The sequence below is a fragment of the Dermacentor albipictus genome, chromosome 2, assembly GCF_038994185.2.
Source record: "Dermacentor albipictus isolate Rhodes 1998 colony chromosome 2, USDA_Dalb.pri_finalv2, whole genome shotgun sequence".
NCBI classification, from domain to species: Eukaryota; Metazoa; Arthropoda; class Arachnida; order Ixodida; family Ixodidae; genus Dermacentor; species Dermacentor albipictus.
In genome coordinates, this window is record NC_091822.1 from 109,237,431 (window position 1) to 109,259,211 (window position 21,781).

At 51.1% G+C, this 21,781-nt stretch overlaps 1 protein-coding gene across 1 annotated transcript in view; it reads left to right on the top strand.

The window, feature by feature from the left end:
- The window catches only part of org-1 (optomotor-blind-related-gene-1), a 96,876-nt gene that overhangs the window by 20,341 nt on the left and 54,754 nt on the right, over positions 1 to 21,781 (top strand). The gene's annotated exons all lie outside the window — the stretch shown is intronic.

Sequence of the window (21,781 nt, forward strand, 5' to 3'; positions counted from 1 at the left end):
CAGTCTCGGAAAACAACAGCAATTTACAATAGGCAGCGAGGCACTGGAAGTCGTAAGGGAATACACCTACTTGGGGCAGGTAGTTACGGCGGATCCGGATAATGAGACGGAAATAATTAGGAGAATAAGAATGGGCTGGGGTGCGTTTGGCAGGCATTCTCAGATCATGAACAGCAGGTCGCCATTATCCCTCAAAAGAAAAGTGTATAATAGCTGTGTCTTACCAGTACTCACCTACGGGGCAGAAACCTGGAGGCTTACGAAAAGGGTTCTACTCAAATTGAGGAAGACGCAACGAGCTATGGAAAGAAGAATGATAGGTGTAACGTTAAGGGATAAGAAAAGAGCAGATTGGGTGAGGGAACAAACGCCAGTTAATGACATCTTAGTTGAAATCAAGAAAAAGAAATGGGCATGGGCAGGACATGTAATGAGGAGGGAAGATAACCGATGGTCATTAAGGGTTACGGACTGGATTCCAAGGGAAGGGAAGCGTAGCAGGGGGCGGCAGAAAGTTAGGTGGGCGGATGAGATTAAGTTTGCAGGGACGGCGTGGCCACAATTAGTACATGACCGGGGTTGTTGGAGAAATATGGGAGAGGTCTTTGCCCTGCACTGGGCGTAACCAGGCTGATGATGATGATGATATTACGAGAGCTCAACCCAGCTCCTCAGGCGCGGCGGTGTCGCCTTCGATACCACGTGACACCGTGACGTCACGACAGAGGAGAAACGGGGCTCCAACTCGCGCCGTCGCTCGCGGCGTCGCGGCGGTATATAAGCAGATGCGCTTGCCTCTGCTAGACACTCACGAGGTGAGATGCCTCCTGGAGACAGAGCTGCTCGTTGGAATAAGAAGCGAAGGTTGCGGCGTGCTACAGACTGATTTTCTAGGTGGCTTTGGCTCAACTCTTGCAAGATGGGCTGGGTGGGAATCGAACCAGGGTCTCCGGAGTGTGAGACGGAGACGCTACCACTGAGCCACGAGTACGATGCTTCAAAGCGTTACAAAAGCGCCTCTAGTGAATGCGGTGTTGACTTAGAAACGAGCTGTTTCTAAGGCTCAGGCGTGCGTCGCTTGCTCAGGCGCACATTTCGTTGCCGCGCCGAACGCTGCGTTGCTCGACGCTCACCGCGTCCAATGCGGGGCGCGTAGTCGCTGCGCCGTAGCCCATTGTCTTACACCCCTCGGCGGGTCGACGGGAACGCTGTCGCGTTCCACTCTTGAAGGCGAAGCTGAGTACCGCATGAGTTGTTTCTTCGTCTAGCCAAACCAAATATAGCCAAGCAACAGCAGTTCACCAGGCTAAACAGTGGTTCAACAACTAAAATAAAGGCTAGTATGCTTCGCATCCTGGGCTTAACCTTAGCTAAGCCACAGCCATTTTTTTTTATTTACGGCGTCACGCGCAGTCGCGACCGAAGCTTACGCCGGTGGTGAGGGGGAAAGGCACCAGCAGTAGCGTCCGAGTATGAACACCGCACAGGCCACACAACTGTAGGGTGACCATCCCCACAACGCCGATAAGGACGGTCACATCCGTCGCTTTCGTGGCCACGGATACCACAACGGCCACAGAACGCTGCGGTGCAAAGTGCACGCGGTAGTGGTCGCTGGAGCCGCACCGACGACACACGCGTTGCAAGCCACGGTAGTGAAACGTCACACGATAACCAGAGACTAGCAGATAATTGGGAACAGGGGTTGCGGTGCTCATTTCCATCCGAACGATGCGGGTGCCCGTGAGCATGCCACATCGTCCGCTCATAACACCAGCGCAGACAGACAGAACCTTGCCGTATGGTGATAGTGCCTGGACGAGGGCTTCGTTCGGAACGAAGGACGGCAAATAGAGGCTGGTTACGTTGGTGAACTGCGAGCCGATGGGAACGACAAGGCAGTGCTTCGCCACCGATGACAAGGCAGCCAGCATCGACGATTAGAGCCATGGAAGCCATGCTCTTGACGGTGACTTGGAAGTTGAAGCCTCCCATGTACTGAACGCGATGGATGTCACAGAGGCCAACTATTGAGGCCGTCGCGTGGACGACGGTCTCGGTACCTTTCCCCGCAGAGACAGCAACATCGAAGACTTGGGCCTTCGAACGAGTCCACGGCATTGTAGGTGTCATGGCGCGAGAGGTGGACGCCCCTGACGTGAAACACGCAGGAACGTCAGTAGAAAATATTCTTCCCATCGACCCGAGGAGCTCGAGTTGGAGAAAAAACAAGATCCGGGAAACCAGTCATAACTTTCAATATTTCAACACTGTCGGGAATTCGCAATGATTGCTGTAAATTTGTAACCACCGCAGCGCTTTTTCTGGTCACTTGCTATGTGACACAACCATGGCAGTAGTCATAGGAAGCTCGTAACTTCTATAGAAATTATTCTTCGAGATTTCTGAGATTCCCACACTTCGATTAGTTGCGGATAAAATATCTCGCTTGTGGCGCAAGCCTTTTAACTTTGTGTTTTGAATAATTTCATAACGGCAATTGACGTACTAAGCAAACCGACCAAATATTATTGCGGCCAGAAAAATTAGGAACGCTTCCATGTTTCTCTTTAGCCTACATGAGTGCCGTTACGGAGAACACACTGTCAATTGCAGCCAGTGCTGTGAAAGGTCTGCTCTCTTCTAATATGATGCAACCTCCTATATGAATAAAACAATCAAACCCCGGCCCTCAGTCCCTCGCTGCTGCGAAGCAACTGACCACGGCGGCGGTCAGACCTGTGACGCAGCAGAGGGTGCTAAGAATCTCTGGGTCCGAACAGGCCGCCATTGCAATCTGAACTTGGCAACCTCTAACGCAAGAACGTTATCTAGTCAGGCGAGTCTAGCGGTCCTATTGGAGGAATTAGAGGGCAGCAAATGGGATATAATAGGGCTCAGAGAAGTTAGTAGGACAGAAGAAGCATATACAGCGCTAAAAAGCGGGCACGTCCTCTGCTACCGGGGCTTAGCGGAGAGAAGAGAACTAGAAGTCGGATTCCTGATTAATAAGGATATAGCTGGTAATATACAGGAATTCTACAGCATTAACGAAAGGGTGGCAGGTCGTGTTGTGAAACTTAATAAGACGTACAAATTGGAGGTCGTACTGGCAATATCATTACTAATATGGATGAGATAGTTAGAGTGGCTGAAGAGTTCTATACAGATTTATACAGTACCAGTGGCACCCACGACGATAATGGAAGAGAAAATAGTCTAGAGGAATTTGAAATCCCACAAGTAATGCCGGAAGAAATAAAGAAAGCCTTGGGAGCTATGCAAAGGAGGAAGGCAGCTGGGGAGGATCAGGTAACAGCATATTTGTTGAAGGATGGTGGGCAGATTGTTCTACAAAAACTGGCCACTCTGTATAGGCAATGCCCCATGGCTTCCAGCGTGCCGGAATCTTGGAAGAACGCTAACATAATCCTAATCCATAAGATAGGGGACGCCAATGACTTGAAAAATTATAGACCGATCAGCTTACTGTCTGTTGCCTACAAAGTGTTTACTAAGGTAATTGCAAATAGAATCAGGAACACCTTAGACTTCGGTCAAACAAAGCACCAGGCAGGATTCCGTAAAGGCTACTCAACAATAGACCATATTCACACTATTAATCAGGTGATTGAGAAATGTGCGGAATATAACCAACCTTATATATAGCTTTCATTGATTACGAGAAAGCGTTTGATTCTGTCGAAACCTCAGCAGTCATCGAGGCATTACGGAATCAGAGTGTAGACGAGCTGTATATAAAAATACTGGAAGATATTTATAGCGGCTCCACAGCAGCCACCGTAGTCCTGCATAAAGAAGGCAACAAAATCCCAATAAAGAAAGGTGTCAGGCAGGGAGATACGATCTCTCCAATGCTATTCACAGCGTGTTTACAGGAGGTATTCAGAGACCCAGATTGGGAAGAATTGGCTTTAAGAGTTAATGGAGAATACCTTAGTAACTTGAGATTCGCTGATGGAATTGCCTTGCTTAGTAACTCATGGGACCAATTGCAATGCATGCTCAGTGACCTGGAGAGGCAAAGCAGAAGGGTGGGTCTAAAAATTAATCTGCAGAAAACTAAACTAATGTTTAACAGCCTCGGAAGAGAACAGCAGTTTACGATAGGTAGCGAGGCACTGGAAGTGGTAAGGAAATACGTCTACTTAGGGCAGGTAGTTACCGCGGATCCGGATTATGAGACTGAAATAATCAGAAGAATAAGAATGGGCTTGGGTGCGTTTGGCACGCATTCTCAGATCATGAACAACAGGTTGTCCTTATCACTCAAGGGAAAAGTGTATAACAGCTGTGTCTTACCAGTACTCACGTACGGAGCAGAAACCTGGAGACTTACGAAAAGGGTTCTCCTTAAATTGAGGAGGACGCAACGAGCTATGGAAAGAAGAATGATGGGTGTAACGTTAAGGGATAAGAAAAGAGCTGATTGGGTGAGGGAACAAACTTGAGTTAATGACATCTTAGTTGAAATCAAGAAAAGGAAACGGGCATGGGCAGGACATGCAATGAGGAGGGAATATAATCGATGGTCATTAAGGGTTACGGACTGGATTGCAAGGGAAGGGAAGCGTAGCAGGGGGCGGCAGAAAGTTAGGTGGGCGGATGAGATTAAGAAATTTGCAGGGACAACACGGCCACAATTAGTACATGACCGGGGTAGTTGGAGAAGTATGGGAGAAGCCTTTGCCCTGCAGTGGGCGTAACCAGGCTGATGATGATGATGATGACTTGGTTAATCTTTTATTAGCCGTAATTAATATACTTACGTATACAATCATCATTAAGCCCGCTATGACGGACGTGCCTAGGTCGGTGGCTAGACATGACTGTGACTAGGCTTGGGTAGACACGCATCGCCCGACGGTGCGACGCCTGTTGTGCCACAGGGAAAGCGCAAGTGTTAGACATGCAAAGAGACGCCGAGAATATGCGCAAACGGACAGGGCGCGAACACGGTCGCTACATTGATCTCGACGGTGCGACGCCTGTTCTATTTCGGACCGTCTCCAGTGAAGCAGGTCGCCGGGCGATAGATGCGGGGTAGTCAAACGCCGCTTGGCGAGGACGGCTCAAAGCCTCCTGCTCCCGCGCAACGCTCAGAGAAGACGGCCCGGCCTCGCTCTCATCCATGGCCAAACTCGCACTGACTATATGCGTGCGCGGCGCTCATCTTAGCCTCTTTTCCTCTCTTTCACTCTAGTGGCCATGTTCTCGGGCCACAATGGCCGCTTTGTTATGGTTGTGTGCGCTCACAGGAGTTGCTCCGTGTGCTCAGCACAGTGGCAAAGGCGTTGTAAGTGATTGATTGCGTTAGTTTCCGTGTTTTCTACCGCTGCGTAATGTAGATTGTGCTCTCCCAGCTGTTGCTCTGGCCAGGTGGGACTGGAAGAGGTAAAACGCGTGAAACGAGCGCGCATGCAACGCCGCACACCACGCCACGGACGAAGGACGACGTGGGGATATTTTTCCCGTCTTCGGTGGATCCGTGCTAACGTGTCATCACAGACTGAAACCGGTGTGCTTCAGATTATGTACGATAAACACTTTGCACCTCAGTGACAACTGTGCAGTGTTCCTGCTTTTGACAACGGACGATGCATTTGTGGCACGTAAAACAGCCACGTAGAAGGATGGGAATGAAGCGGCTGGCTGTATGTAACACAGGGGTGAACCCCCTTTACTGCAGTAATCTCATCTGTGTGCTCTAGATGCGCATGGAAATGAAGGTTGGCGGCTCTGGTGCAAAATGAGCAATGCTCGACAGAGGAACGTGCGGCCTGCACGTACGTAGGCCCGGTCAACGCGCTAGCCTCAGGCAGGCGTGCTTACTGTTCGGCACCGCAGAACTTTGTTTCCGTAAAGCTTCACTTACCGTGAGAACAATATACCGCAGGCAGCAGTCGGTGTATTTGAACGCGTACACGACGTTCTCCCCTGCCGGACTGTTCGTCATTGTGCTGTGGCTCGTCACACCTCTGCTGCGAGTGGACGCCCGAAAAAAAAAGGTGTTCAAGAAAGCAAGACGATTCCGATGAAGCCACGACCAGCATACGCGTTAGTTCTTTTAATCTGCAGAGGGGCTTGCGATAGGTTGTATCGCGATGGAATGCACAGCGATCGGACCGTTGGTCAGATCGCTACGGCGCGCAGCCCGGCTTGATTGCGCCCTGTTGTGCCATTACCACAAGCCCGGATTCCGAATCTGCAAGATGCAGAATTTATCCTGCGAGCGCCCAAATTCTCCCTTGACAAGTCAAGATGCTGAGCCGTCAGGCAGCGGTGTCCTGCGGAGAAGCATCGGCGGGCAGCATGTTCAAACGTGTCAGCAAGTGCCAGACAGCCCGGCGCCGCACCTCCTTTTGCCTGGGGGTCACCGCGCGCGCGAACTTTGAACCGGGTGGCCAGCGCGGTCGCTGATTGGACTTCTCGGACGACCGTCGAGTGCTGACTTTGTATTGGGCCGTTTGAGTGACAATGGTTCTCGGGGAGTATAAAGCTGCGAGGCAGCCGCCTCGAAAACCGGATCCGCCGACCCACCGGGAGCCAGTGCCGCTCTCGACTGGAGTGAGATGTGTCACCCGTTTTCGCCGGACGTCGCCGTGCGAGAACAGTCGCGTTTGTTGTGAGCACTCGGCCCCAGTGCCGACCCGTTCATGTCCTGTATAATAACCTGTATATAATGTATAAAGTCCCTTTTGTTATTCTCATCGACGCCTGGCTCGGAGTCTTCGCTACCAACGCTCTGTCACGAAACGGGGGACGAGCGCTACGGGACCACAAAGTCGTAATCGTGGTGCAGCGGTGCAAAGTCGTAACAGCCCGTGGTAGCGCACCGAAGGCGAGAATTCTAAACAGGAAAAGGGAATTTGGTCCGACACGACGGCGGAGTAACGCCGACTTTCGGCATCACTTTGCTTCGCGAAGAGTGACGTCAGGTACCCTTTGCTTTCTTCCTTCCTTTGACTGCACGGTAGTGGATGCACTTAATGAGAGCAGCATTCCGGGCAAGTTGGCAATCCATTACTCAAGTATTATTGCGCAACAAAAAGCGGCATCACATGACTCATAACTATGTTACACGAACGCGCAGTTCGTTTTCTTGCAGGCGCATACGCAGTCTATACTGCTTCACATGTATAAACCGTTTCAGTGGTACAATAAGTTTAGTTGAAAGTTTGCGCTTTGTGTGTCTTGTTCTCTTACGTCCATGTCTTTCTTCCTCTTTCTATTCCCCTTTCCCCCACCCCCAGTGTAGGGTAGCAAACCAGATGCCGTTCTGGTTGACCTCCCTGCCTTTCCTATCCTTGTTTTCTCTCTCTCTCTCTCTTGTTGCGCAATAATACTTGAGTAGTGGTTGCACTCTCAGCGCTCCGCTCAGCCTGGCTCGGTGGTGGTGTCTGTACGTGGCAGCATTCTGCCTTGTGGTACTGGCATGCACGTTGTGCGCGACACGCGCGTAGCACACTGTAGCAGTTTGTGCTCAGTTGCTGTCTGTATGCGTGAAAGACAAGTATGCGTTGCGATTCCAAACGATTAGGCCAGAATTGCCCGCGTGCTTCTATCGCGCCGGCGCCGAGTATTGTATAGTCCTCTGAGAAGATTGGCGTGTGCGTCGCGTACGTGAGAGCACGCGAGCGAGAAAAGAAATGCTAGCTCTCCCGTAATTGAGAGTAGATGTAAGCATGAAAATGGCTACCGGCAAAGCATATTGGTTGGTCCGCGCCAATTACTCACTGACCGTGGCCGCAGCTTTCTGTCGGCAGTCGTCGAGGACATCCTCCGCTCCTGCTCGACAAAGCACAAGTTCAGCATGTCCTACCACCCACAGACCAACGGCCTCACGGAGCGCCTCAACCGGACCATCACCAACATGCTTTCGAAGTATGTTGCGACTGACCACCACGACTGGGATCTTCACTTACCATATGTGACGTTCGCCTATAATTCATCGCGCCACGACACCGCCGGCCCTTGGACACTTTGTTGCCCCAGGCCACACTTTCAACCACTGAATACGCCCGCGACGCGATCGCACACGCCGACCACGCGCGCCAGCTCGCCCGCAGCCGTCTCGAGGCCTCACAGGAGCATCAGAGACGCCTCTATGATAGTCACCATCGCGACGTGCACTTTACTCCGGGTTCTCTGGTGCTTCTCTGGTCACCCATTCGACGTGTGGGCCTTTCCGAAAAAGCTGCTGTCGCGCTACACTGGCCCATACCGTGTGGTGCGACAAGTGACCAACGTCACGTATGAAGTCATCCCCGCCGACCTGTCAGCGTCATCGTCGGCTGCAAGTGACATCGTTCACGTGGCGAGACTAAAGCCATACCAGACACCTTTCACCGCGGATGTGTAGATTAAACACCGGGGCGGTGCTTCTACTGCCGGGGGTGACGCTACGGAACAGCCGCCACAGTGAGGCTGCACTGAGGAGGAAGAAGACGACGTGGGCCCCGCTTGATATAGCGTCGCCATTTTGGCCTTCCGTTAGCTTCCCTGTAAATAAATTGTATATAGTATTGGGCTCCAGCTACACGTAACAATACTATAGCCACAATCTTAAAAGGGGTGTGTGCAGATTCGCAACGGCACACCCCACCGCACCACGCCATACTGTGCACTGCATGGTCCATATGGACGCAATAGTTTCCTGTCAAAGACAGAACCTCATTGCAATTTCGGCCAAACAGCCATCCGCGGTGTGCCAGACGCTATACCGCGGTTTGAACGCTGCCAGACGCTACCGGCGCTGCAGGACGCGCCACGGACCTCACGGACCGCTGGCGTTGAAAAGAGCGCAGGCGTCTCAGCGCCAAAAGATGACAATTAAGTATATGGTGTCCTGTATCTGCCCTTTTAACGTCACTATTGGAACTGAGAAATAAAACTTCAGCGTACTAGAAGTTACAGCTTGAGTGATATCGTGAACAAACAGGAAGAACTCAGAAGTAATTTTTCTTGTAACTTGCTTCGCAATTAACTAGCGTATGTAATGCGGTCTTGACTCGTTGCCCGGATATTCTCGTTTAAGTGCCCGGATAACCGCTCTGGCTTTTGGCTCAAGGTCACTTGAAGGTCACCGACAACGGGAGCTAAACGCATTTCATGCTTAATAAACGGCACAGATGCGGGTACAAGTTTTCGGTCTTAAACAGGGGAGAGAATGAAATAGGCGAATAATATTCAACCTTGACACTGCCTTTGGCGTCGTACTTCTCTCTGCCAGGCACCTCCACTCAGAATTCCTTCTTTCAGAAACACCAAACACCGCCTTCGTCCTTGTGACACCACTACGTCGACGTTTCACAGTATGCATTCGCGAGAAAGTGCTGCAGTTTGCATCTCGGCATGCCTTGTGAACTTAGTGTATAGTGCGTACGTGTGAACATTGCATGAAATTAGAGTTGTCGCCTGCGCGGTGCATAAAACCAAGCATTATACAAGATTACACGTTGCACAGAATGGCAAAAAAAAGAAAGACAATTGTATGCCTCGCATTTAGGTTTATATAGCATTTACGTAACCGCTTCCCTAAAACCTTGCTTTACAGATTCCAGCAAGCGTGTCGGGTCTGCATAATTGTTTTGACAGTGGTTAGGGGCCTTGGACGGTATAATCTACGGATTCCTCTCGCTCGATTCTATTCCTCTGTTATCATCCACCGTTCACGGCCGCCCGATTCCGGTGATAGCGTGAGCGGAGCGCTGCACCGGACCACTAACGAAGTGCGAGTAGGAATATATAGCATCGGAATATAATCGTTGCTCTGTATACCCACCTTGTTCTGCTAATGAAACCAGCTCGTCAGAAATTTGCCTTGCCTATACTCCTTTGTTCAGAAAACGTTTATGCAAGCGGATAGCTTTCTCTGGCCAATGAAGAAGGAGGAGGAGGAAAACATTTATTGAAAAAAAAAAGGACAAGAAGGTGTTTTTCTGCTTGTGCGGGGCGGCGCCCTCAGTCCGGGGCTCCTGCGGCTCTTGCTGTCTACCGGGCCCGCCGCACCAGTTGCTGCTGGTCACGAGAGTCCGAGCCAGTCAGCACGGCATCCCACTGTTCGGGTGGGGAGTGTGGTATTTGCGTGGCTGCCTTCACGTTCGGGCAAGCCCATGTGGTCTGATAAACAGCTTTCAGAGCACGTCTTGAGGTCGTATTACATAGACGGGCGGACAAACGGACGGAGACGGGCGGATGGATGGACTGGATTTAATGGGATGAGACTGGATTGGATTCTAGGGGATTGAATTGGATGTATGGATGCTGGGATGCTATGGATGCTTTGAAACGGGCTGGTGGGTTGAGCCACCAAGCTCTTGTTCTTTTTGACTAATTTGCTACTTACAAAGTAAACACGACAGCACGCATAGGCGCCGTCTCGTGGATATCGCTGCGTGGAGGCAACTTTCGTCTTTGGAAGCGGCGCCTTTTTGGATCGCCAGCACTTGTCGCACTGCATGCCCTCTGTGCATCGAAGACAAGCACAGCAGGGAGTGACAGGGCACTCGAGTTGATAAGGTGCGCCTTCGGTTTGCATACTGTCGACTGCTCAAGCTCGCATGGCCTACGGCAGTATCGTTGGCGAAAGCCAGTTGTACGGCAACCACTTCATTTTTACAGTAGCAGCGATCGCTTCACAATGCCATGGCGACGGGAGCTCAGCGCAAGTTGTCACTGCTCCTGTGCTACAAATGCGTTCGCCGAGTGCTCTACAATGAGAGTTGTGTCTTAGCATGTTTTTTTTTTATTCAATTGACACTTTAAAGACGCCCTCACCAGATTTGGGCACCAGCCGTCGACATGATGTTGACGACGATGTCTGCGGAACCGGAATCGAATTCACAAGGCTTTGAATTCGTAAGTGCCACTAGCCGCTAGATGGTCGACTTCGCTACTGTTATGTCTGGCCACGTGATTGACTGGCTTTTGCTCTTAAGGACAATCCTTAGTCTGAGAGCTTTTTCTGAATACAAAGCCCAGGACCGGCACAATCTCACGTTTATCTTTGAATTACGTCTGTTTCCGCGCTTCGTTCCGATCCGAACGGTGCTCCGCCTGCATTATCACAGGGATCGGCGGATGGCGAACGGTGAGTGATAAGGAAGTAATAGAATTTAACGAAAAAAAAATTATTCCTTACATGATCACTGTCATCAGCCTATATTTTATGCAGGACAAACACGTCTCCCAACAATCTCCAATTAGCCCTGTGTAACGCTAGCCGATTCCAAATCGCGCCTGCAAAGTTCATAATTTCATCCCTTCCATCTGATTTTCTGCTGTCCTCGACCGCGTTTCCCTTCCTCTGGCACCCATTCTGTAACTCTAACGAACTACCGATTGTATGACCAGCGCATCACATGGCCTGCCCATGTCCCCCTTTATTTTTTCCTCTTGTGACATTAAGTACTATGTCGCCTACTGCCGCTTCCTCCCTGATTCATACCGCTCTCTTTCTGTCTCGTAACGTTACGCCTAACATTATATCGGCCTGCTAAACCTATGTAAATGCCATGGAGAGGGCTGAAAACTCAAACGAGAGCCTTTATTCTCAGAGCAGCCTGTCACCTCACCAGTAATTAAAGGCGACGTCACAGATCTCACCAACAACGCCACTTCGCGGTCTCACCTGCAACGTAAGAGATGTGGAAGTGAATGCAGCGCACAGAAAGCTGGCAGCAACGGGAACAACCGGGAATTCCGGTGAAACGCCGAGAATTCGCAGAAAGTTTGCCGCGCATCAAGATAGGAAGAGGACGGAAGTTTCCTTTATTCTTTTTCGTTTTCCTGAGCGACACTGGCTTGTTGAGCGGCTCGTGATGTGGCTGAGTGACGTTGCACTTGAGAACGCCCAGACAGAGTCGTTTGCCTGCACATACATCACCAAGCTAAACCCGCTCGTCTATTCCAGTAGCGCAACGGGTTCGTTTGTAGCTAACTTGATTATACTCTTCGCGCAAAAGAACACGCAGCACAGAAAGGCGCGGACGCTCCCACACAACTGCCTAACTTCCAAGAAATTTTCATCGTGACGTACAAACGTTTATGTGAAAGACAAAAGAAGAAAAAAAAGTATTTGAGCGGTCAGCTCTAGTCATGCAGTAAGCCAAAAACACGTGTCTCCAATTGCCGAGGAAACGTCAGCGGCTATCATTATCACGCGAAACAACTATCGGGCTGTAGCTGCCGCCACGACTACCACAGCATTGTTCACGGTCTGTGGTGCTTCGCACTGAGGGACAAATACACCACGTCATCGCAGAAACATTTGTTGGTCTCTTTGTCTTTCCTAGGTTTCTTTGGTTTCTCTTTTCTTTCCGCTTTTTCTGTTTTTGCTCGGGAAGCAGAAAGGGAGGAAGAAAAGCGATGCTACAACAAAAGCAAAGTCGACCTGTCAAAGTCTGAAAATATACAGCGGAAAGCCTCCCGAAGCTATATCGAAAACTTAGGTGCCCGGCACCTCGCTATAGTTAAGAGCACCGGGTTCGCGGGAAACGCGTCAGCAGAGAGGGGGGGTAGAGGTGGGGAAACCACTTTTCGGAGTCAATGTCACAAGCCCACGAGCAGGGCAGCGTGTACGGCACACTCGTCACGCTCTGACACGAGTCGTAAAAGTGTGCGTCCCTGTTTTTAGCGAGGAATTTGTCAGCACTCCAGTTTGGTGCAAGATGTTTGGGACCTCTGGACTCGACGACGCTTTTGTTAGCTCTCGACTTGCTTGCCCCCTGTCTCTTTCTGTCTGTCTCTCTCTCTTTTTTTTTTTGTAATACGTGTGTACGCAGTTTCACCCTTCCATTCCAGGTGTGCGTGCTCGTGGTCCAGGTCTGTACATACTGAACCGTATTGCCCCACACTGTTTTGTATTTCACTGCACTACTTTATATGGGTAGTGCAATGTAGCATAACGACCAGGCCTAATTGTTGCACTAAGGCAGCAAATATTAAGGAAAAAAGGCGTTGTCATGCTCTTTGTCGTATGTGTTATGGCCGTCTTACTTATGGATTGTGTAAAACACTCCTAAGTGTATCCTAAGAGACAAGAAGACAGCGGTGGTGAATAAGAGAGCAAGCTGTAGTAGCCGATATTCTAGTTGACATTAGAGCAAAAAAACTGCAGCTTAGCTCAGTTAACCTTGGATATGCAAAGCGAAAGGTTGGTTTAGTCTGGTTAAGTCTTGATTTCACTTGGTTAACCCTTGATTTAGCTGTAATTATTCTATTTAGGTATACAATCATCGTTCAGCCAGACCTGACGGCTGTCCCTAGGTCGGTGGCTAGACATGAATGTCATTAGGCTTGGGTAGACTAAAGCCCGACGGTGCGACGCCTGTTGTGCCACAGAGAATGTGCAAGTGCTAGACGTGCAAAGAGGCGCCGCGAAGCTGCGCAGCGTCGAAGCACGAACGCACAGGGCGCGAACGCGGTCGCTACATGGATCTCGACGGTGCAACGCCTGTTGCGTTCGGGACCATCTCCAGTGAAGCAACTCCTCAGGCGATATCCGCAGGTTGGTCAGACGCCGCTTGGCGACGACGGCTCAAAGCCCGCCGATGTCCGACGCCGAAGCGATGTCCAACGCCGACGCGGGATGCCGACGCCTGATTTTCTGCGACACGGACTCCTTCACGCTATCGTGTTAAAACGAGAACTAGGTGAAAGCAGGAGACAGCCTTTCGACAAGTGGACTCGTCTTTTTCAAAGCCTTGAACGCGTTGTATGCGTTGTATTGTATGCAAGCGTTTTTTTACACGAGACACGCAAGTTTCGTACACACGCAAACACAGATGCAAACGCACGCATAGAAACCAACACAACACACGCGCGCGCGCAGGCACGCCGGTACACAAACGCACAACGTATTCAAGCAGCCGTTGGCGGGCGAGCGAGCGATCACGCGCACGGGCGCACAAACAGTATTTCTCTGGGTACTGATGGTTTGGCTAAGCCCGACACACTATAGCGGTTCCGCGCGAGCCGCGGACATCTCCTTCCCGTCCTTTCCTTCACCGCTGATCGCGAGCCAAACTTCTATAGTATACGTGTGTGCGCCAGTCTTCGCCCCCCCCCCTCCCCCACGTTCTCTCGGAACGACCCCACGAAGATGCCCTGCATGGGACCGCGGAGGGAGGTTTCCTGCCTGAGAAAAGCCAGAACAGAGCCATAAATTAAAAGGGGGAGGGGAATGCATTCTCTACCCCAACCGCACCCCCCTCATCTTCCCCCCTACGCACCGTCGTGCTGCCGGTCGTATAACCGTCGTTTCCCTGCGGTGAGGCACGGCTGGTTCGAGCCGCGTTTCGGCTGCGCGGTTCCCCCCGTGCGGGGTTGAGACCGCGGGTTTCCTCCCGCCGACGTGTGTTATGTACGTCGCAGAGTCAACGGATCATGAACTCTGCACACAGTGTAAATGCGCCGCCGCATGCGCATCGGCCAAGGATGTTATTGACCGTGCCCTCCTTGCCAGGCAGAGAAATCACGCGAGGTGCGGTGGTGGTCCGGGGGTTACCGTGAACACTATGTAGTATGCAGCGAGAAATTTGGCTGGTTGGCGTTCCTTCGGGTGGGAACGCGCTTAGCACTATACTGACAACCACGAAAGTCGGACCTTAGCGTGAACGTTTGTTCCTCCTGTAGAGATCATCTGACAGCATTTATCAGACCTTACTTATTTCGATGAAAGCTTATAGAACTTTAGAATTGTGTCTACATAAGGTAGACTATGTAGAGATTGCATAAGCATTATACGACGCCTGGTTGTGGCATGTTTCGAAGCTTAAACCTCCGTCGTCATTTCGGTGCTTTCTTTTTTAAATTATACCAAAAGAGCTCTATTCGCCTGTAAGGGTGCCCGCTATTTCTTTTCACATAATAACAATAACTGCAAATAAAATATTGTACGCTACAAAGAAACGTGACAAGTTCGGCAAATCTGTGCGATCGAGTTATCCAGGGAGGGGGTAAATGAATGATTTCACATAATCCGTAGGCGTTCACTGGAACATACACAAATAAGAAGCGAGGACAATTTGCACTAAACCCTATGATGAGCACCGACATATCCGCGTATATACCGAGTTCAGAATACGTACACGAGGCCGCGATTCTGTCGAAGAAGCACAGGCATATAGGTGAAAAAAAAAAATGGTTAGTAGAGTCAGCTACAGTTGACATGTGCGTAATGCGGAACACAACGTAGATGTCACCGTGATTGCGTAGAAGTTGCTGCGATACCAAGTGCCCCAAGTTGGCGTCAAATAGATTCATTGCAGAACGGCACATAACCAAGCTGGTGGCCCTAGTGGCAAATGACAAATGACATTAAGTTTAACTAAGATTAACTAAGATTATTAGTTAACCGCATAGCCAATGGCACACAGCTAGTGGCACATAACCAGTGACACATATTCAAGTTTGAGTCCAAGATGTTGATTGAAGTGAGGCACCATACCCAACTTGACCTCAATTAAGAGTGTCCCATTCCCAGTAATGGCCAGTAAGCACGGGAAGTTCACTGAGAATGGTACACATTTTTGGATGTTTTCTGCAAGAATAAATAAATAAATAAATAAATAAATAAATAAATAAATAAATTTAACTCCAGGGTAACACGCGTCGCAGAAAACTTCCGGAATACGTGAAACAGCGATTCACTGAAATGAATAGCGTACGCAGAGCAGGATAATAGTTATTTATTGTCTGTATCGTCGTTTCACGTAAGCTGACTGATTTTATTCGGATTAGTGTTCCACGGAGATCCAACTGTTCACAGCATTCCACATAAGAGGCACTTCATTGTAATGATAAAGAAGCCGCTGCAAAAAATGCGCATGCTCGCAAGTCTAGCGTTCTGGCAGGCATCACGGAGTAGGAACAATCACAACACGAATGCTTTTCAGTAGCCTATTTCACAAAGCACGAAGGACAACACGCTTGTGCTAAACGAATTACGACTAGAGATAAGCTGTAGCGTTAGCACTTCATAAATTACAGTAGAGAGCTGCCCGTTTAATTTAATCATGGTTGGTATATTCCCGCGAGCTCGCAAGGCGCGCGGCACCAACGTTTTTCGAGAACTGGTGTGGTATACCAACAGATCAAGAGACCGTAATCAATCAATCAATCAATCAATCAATCAATCAATCAATCAATCAATCAATCAATCAATTGTAATCACTATGCTGTCGCGCGAGCGATGAGCAAGGCGACGTGCTGCGAACGGCTATGCGCGTCACAACGTATGTACCCGACAGCAAACTCTGTCACATTTGTCATCTGTCATCTGTCAGAATTTGCTTGGCTGATGAGACGCGTGAGTTCGCAGCGACAGTGTAGCCGAGACGCTGACAAAATCGCAGGCGATCGGAAGCCTTGGACATAGCGAAAGTCACGGGGAGGTAGCCCGGCGAGGCGCCTAAAATCAATCGTACCTGTTGTGGCTGGCGTTGCGCAGAGAGCTCTGTAGGTATATTTTCGAGTCAAGTCAGGCACTGACTCCGAGCAACTGTGGCGTATACAATGCAGCAGCTCCGTCGGATTTCGTTCACCAAGTTCCTCCGATAACAGTTTATAGAGGCTGAATGTCACGTTACTTGTATAGGCGATGATGAGCTATAGCCCCATTTTTCTCTTTAGGGCATCCTACGAGTCCGTAGAAGGTCGCAAAATGTCGCGAACCGAAGCTGTGACGGACGGGTCGACCGCACTCGCGACTTAGTCGCACCCTGGCGGTCTGCGACGTGGCAAGCTGGTGGCGAGACTAGCTTGCGACGTGCCTGAATCACACTTCACAGTCAGAGAACCCGAATTCGGCAGGCTCTATAGGAGCCGATGTTGCGCTTTCATAAGCATCTGTTTCCACGACGGAGGGGCGGAGGATTCGGAGCCTTTAGCTGCGATATGTGAAGCGTCCGGCGTCTACAACAGCTAGAGCGCCGTTAGAGGTAAGAATGAGCTACAGGTCAAGCGTTGGGTCGGGGATACTCCAACCATGCAGTCGTTGTTGTTGTTGTTGTTGTTGTTGATGATGATGATTATGATGATGTACCTCTGCCATGGCTCCCACCCACTAAAGGTGATCGACCAAGAATCGGGCGTTGTTGGGGCATAAGAAGATGGTTCATAGTGAAGGGGTGTTTCGCATGATGATGACGATGATGATGATGACCTTGAAGGCAGTGGCTCGTACCCACTTACGGGGGCCTCGCACATCAGCGCCTTCCAAAATTTTCTTCGTCGGCGGTCTAGCACGCCGGCGCCGTACGGCCAGCAAAATAGCGGGCGGAAAAAGGATGGCAAAAATTGTGGGGAACCCTCACCTTCCAATCGCCTTCAGCTACGGGGGTCAACCCCTCACAGCTCCTCAGAGCTTACCCACCGCAGCTATTGAAAGCCCCCACCGCACAGCTGGGCCGGGTTCTGACCCTGACCTGATGCCACAGGCCAACCTGGGCCGTGATCCCACAATTTCCACCCGCTATCCTGGGTGAGGATCCACGGGTGTGCCGGCACGAGCCGAGTGTCTTAGACACTTGGCCACGATGTCGGTGCTTGCCCTAGAGTATTGGGATGTTATATAGCTACCGCATCTGCGTGTCAGCGTTCTGGGGCTGCGGTATAGCGCCCGAGAAACCCTGTAATAAGAAGCGTTAGCAAGCCTACGTACGCTTCGGGATGGGCTCCTTTATTGCGCTGTCGCGTAACGGAGTCGGATGTCCCGGGTTCCAGGGGGCTTGGAATCAGGTGCAGGAACCTCGGACCGAGAGAGACGCAGACACCGTCTCGAGATCTATTTCGCATAGAGGTGACTGTGGACACTGAGCAGGACACTATCTGGAGGCACGTTAGCCATAATGGAGGCCTTGAGTGCAATGCGTCAACCCAGCTACGAGTAGCCTCTGATGCCGGTCAGGCTCTTTCAGTGCCTGCGCGGTCCTCTGGAGCGGCGTGTGCCGGACGGCGTGTACCTTGAAATCTCCCACAGCCAGAGCAGCGGGGACCAAAGCCGTGAATCAAAAACGAAGTTGCGCTTACCGGGGCCTAAGTTACGCGTCCTGAAAAGCGTATAAGATGACGGTGAATAAGGACGCATCACCGCTTTCCAAGACGCAGTAGGTCGACGGAGAAAGGACAAAACGTGGGAGCGGCCATCGGCCGTGGATATTGGGATACGTCGAACCTCGTCCACTGTCGCGGTGGCGTAGCGTACCCGGCAGGTGATTAATGTCCCGCGATACATGAACAATGAACAAAAAAAGGGGCGGAAGCATCGCTGTACCTTGAATCAACATTGTTGATGTTCATGTTAATTATTTTCGACATGGCACATACCCATAACGGGGATTGGCCGTGCAAATGAGAAATAAAAGGCGTAGACATGGTACCCCGCAAAGTCGCACTGTCGTCTTCATCTCAGGTCACTTAGCGGAATCTGGATAAACTCGAGAAAATTGTTGTTGCTGCTATTCAACGAGGAAGGGTACATGAAAAGGTGAAAGGTCTTCACCTAAGTGCTTCTCGCTAACTGAGCGCGAGGACGTCGCAGAATGTCGCGAACCAAAGCTGTGACGGACAGGTCGACCGCACTCGCGACGTAGTCGCACCCTGGCGGTATGCGACGTGGTAAGCTGGTGGCGAGACTAGCTTGCGACGTGCCTAAACCACACTTCACAGTCAGAGAACCCGAATTCGGCAGCCTCTAGGAGCCGATGTTGCGCTAGCGTCCGTTTGCACGGCGGAGGGGCGGAGGATTCGTGTCCTTTAGCTGCAATATGTCAAGCGTCCGGCGTCTACAACAGCTAGAGCGCCCTTAGAGGTAAGAATGAGCTAGAGGTCAAGCCTTGAGTCGGGGCTGCTCTAACCATGCAGTTGTTGTTGTTGTTGCGGTTGTTGTTGCTGTTGTTGTTGTTGATGATGATGATGATTATGATAACGATGATGATTATGATGATGTACCTCTGTCATGGCCCCACCCACTCAAGGCGATCGGCCAAGAATCGGACGTTGTTGGGGCATAAGAAGATGGTTCATAGTGAAGGGCTGTTTCGCATGATGATGATGATGATGATGATGATGACCATGAAGGCAGTGACACGTACCCATTCACGGGGGCCTCGCATGTCTTGCCTTCCAAAATTTTCTTCGTCGGCAGTCTAGCACGCCGGCGCCGTATGGTCAGCAAAATAGCGGGCGGAAAAAGGATGGCAAAAATTGTGGGGAACCCTCACCTTCCAATCGCCTTCAGCTACGGGGGTCAACCCCTCACAGCTCCTCAGAGCTTACCCACCGCAGCTATTGAAAGCCCCCACCGCACCCAACTGCCGGCCCTGAGGTGAGGAGCCAGACACAGCTGGGTCGGGTTCCGACCCTGACCTGATGCCACAGGCCAACCTGGGCCGTGATCCCACAATTTCCACCCGCTATCCTGGGCAAGGATCCACGGGTGTGCCGGCACGAGCCGAGTGTCTTAGACACTTGGCCACGATGTCGGTGCTTGCCCTAGAGTATTGGGATGTTATATAGCTACCGAATCTGCGTGTCAGCGTTCTGGGGCTGCGGTATAGCGCCGAGAAAGCCTGTAATAAGAACCGCTAACAAGTCCACGTACGCTTCGGGATGGGCTCCTTTATTGCGCTGTCGCGTAACGGAGTCGGATGTCCCGGGTTCCAGGGGACTTGGAATCAGGTGCAGGAACCTCGAACCGAGAGAGACGCAGACACCGTCTCGAGCTCTATTTCGGATAGAGGTGAGCGTGGACACTATCTTGAGGCACGTTAGCCATAATGGAAGCCTTTAGTGCAATGCGTCAACCCAGCTACGAGTAGCCCGTGATGCCGGTCAGGCATTTTCAACGACTGCGCGGTCCTCTGGAGTGGCGTGCGCCGGTCGGCGTGTACCTTACAGTCTCCCATAGCCAGAACAGCGGGAGTTAGAGCCGTGAATCAAGAACAAAGAACCTCAAGAACCAAGAACCTCGCTTACCGGGAGCTGAGTTACGCGTCCTGAAAGGCGTGTGAATGGCGGTGATTAACGGTGCATCACCGATTTCCAAGAAGCAATAGGTTGACGGAGAAGTGTACCCTGTACCCTGAATTAACATTGTTGATGTTGATGTTAATTACTTTCTACATGGTACATACCCATAACGGGGATTGCCCACTCAAATGGGTAGTAAGATCCGTAGACATGGTGCCCGGCAAGGTCGCGCTATCGTGTTCATCTCAGGTCACTTAGCGGAATCTGGATAAACTCGAGAAAATTGTTGTTGCTGCTTTTCAACGAGGAAGGGTACATTAAAAGGTAAAAGGTCTTCACCTCAGTGCTTCTCGCTTACTGAGCGCGAGGACGTCGCAGAATGTCGCGAACCGAAGCTGTGACGGAAGTGTCGACCGCACTCGAGACGTAGTCGCACCCTGGCGGTCTGCGACGTGGCAAGCTGGTGGCGAGACTAGCTTGGGACGTGCCAATACCACACTTCACAGTCAGAGAACCCGAATTCGGCGGCCTCAAGGAGCCGATGTTGCGCTTTCGTAAGCGTTCGTTTCCACGACGGAGGGGCGGAGGATTCGTGGCCTTTAGCTGCGATATGTCAAGCGTCCGGCGTCTACAACAGCTAGAGCGCCCTTAGAGGTAAGAATGACCTAGAGGTAAAGCCTTGGGTCGGGGCTGCTCTAAATATGCAGTTGTTGTTGTTGTTGTTGTTGTTGGTGGTGGTGGTGGTGGTGATGATGATGATGATGGTGGTGATGATGATGATGATGATGTACCTCTGTCATGGCTCCCACCCACTAAAGGCGATCGGCCAAGAATCGGGCGTTGTTGGGGCATAAGAAGATGGTTCATAGTGAAGGGCTGTTTCGCATGATGATGATGATGATGATGATGATGATGAAGACCTTGAAGGCAGTGGCTCGTACCCTCTTACGGGTGCCTCGCGTGTCAGCGCCTTCCAAAATTTTCTTCGTCGGCGGTCTAGCACGCCGGCGCCGTACGGCCAGCAAAATAGCGGGCGGAAAAAGGATGGCAAAAATTGTGCGGAACCCTCACCTTCCAATCACCTTCAGCTGTGGGGGTCAACCCCTCACAGCTCCTCAGAGCTATTGAAAGCCCCCACCACACCCAACTGCCGGCCCTGAGGTGAGGAGCCAGACACAGATGGGCCGGGTTCTGACCCTGACCTGATGCCACAGGCCAACCTGGGCCGTGATCCCACAATTTCCACCCGCTATCCTGGGCAAGGATCCACGGGTGTGCCGGCACGAGCCGAGTGTCTTAGACACTTGGCCACGATGTCGGTGCTTACCCTAGAGTATTGGGATCTTATATAGCTACCGAATCTGCGTGTCAGCGCTCTGGGGCTGCGTTATAGCGCCAAGAAAGCCTGTAGTAAGAACCGTTAGCAAGTCCACGCTTCCGGAAGGGCTTCTTTATTGTTCTGTTGCGTAAAGGAGGCGTATGTCCCGGGTTCCAGGGGATTTGAATCACGTTCAGGAACCTCGGACCGCAGACACCGTCTCGAGCTCCATTTCGCATTGAGGTGAGCGTGGACACTATCTCGAGGCACGTTAGCCATAATGGAAGCCTTTAGTGTAATGCGTCAACCCAGCTACGAGTAGCCTGTGATGCCGGTCAGGCTCTTTCAACGACTGCTCGGTCCTCTGGAGTGGCGTGCGCCGGTCGGCGTGTACCTTACAGTCTCTCACAGCCAGAGCAGCGGGGACTAGAGCCGTGAATCAAGAACAAAGGCCTCGCTTACCGGGAG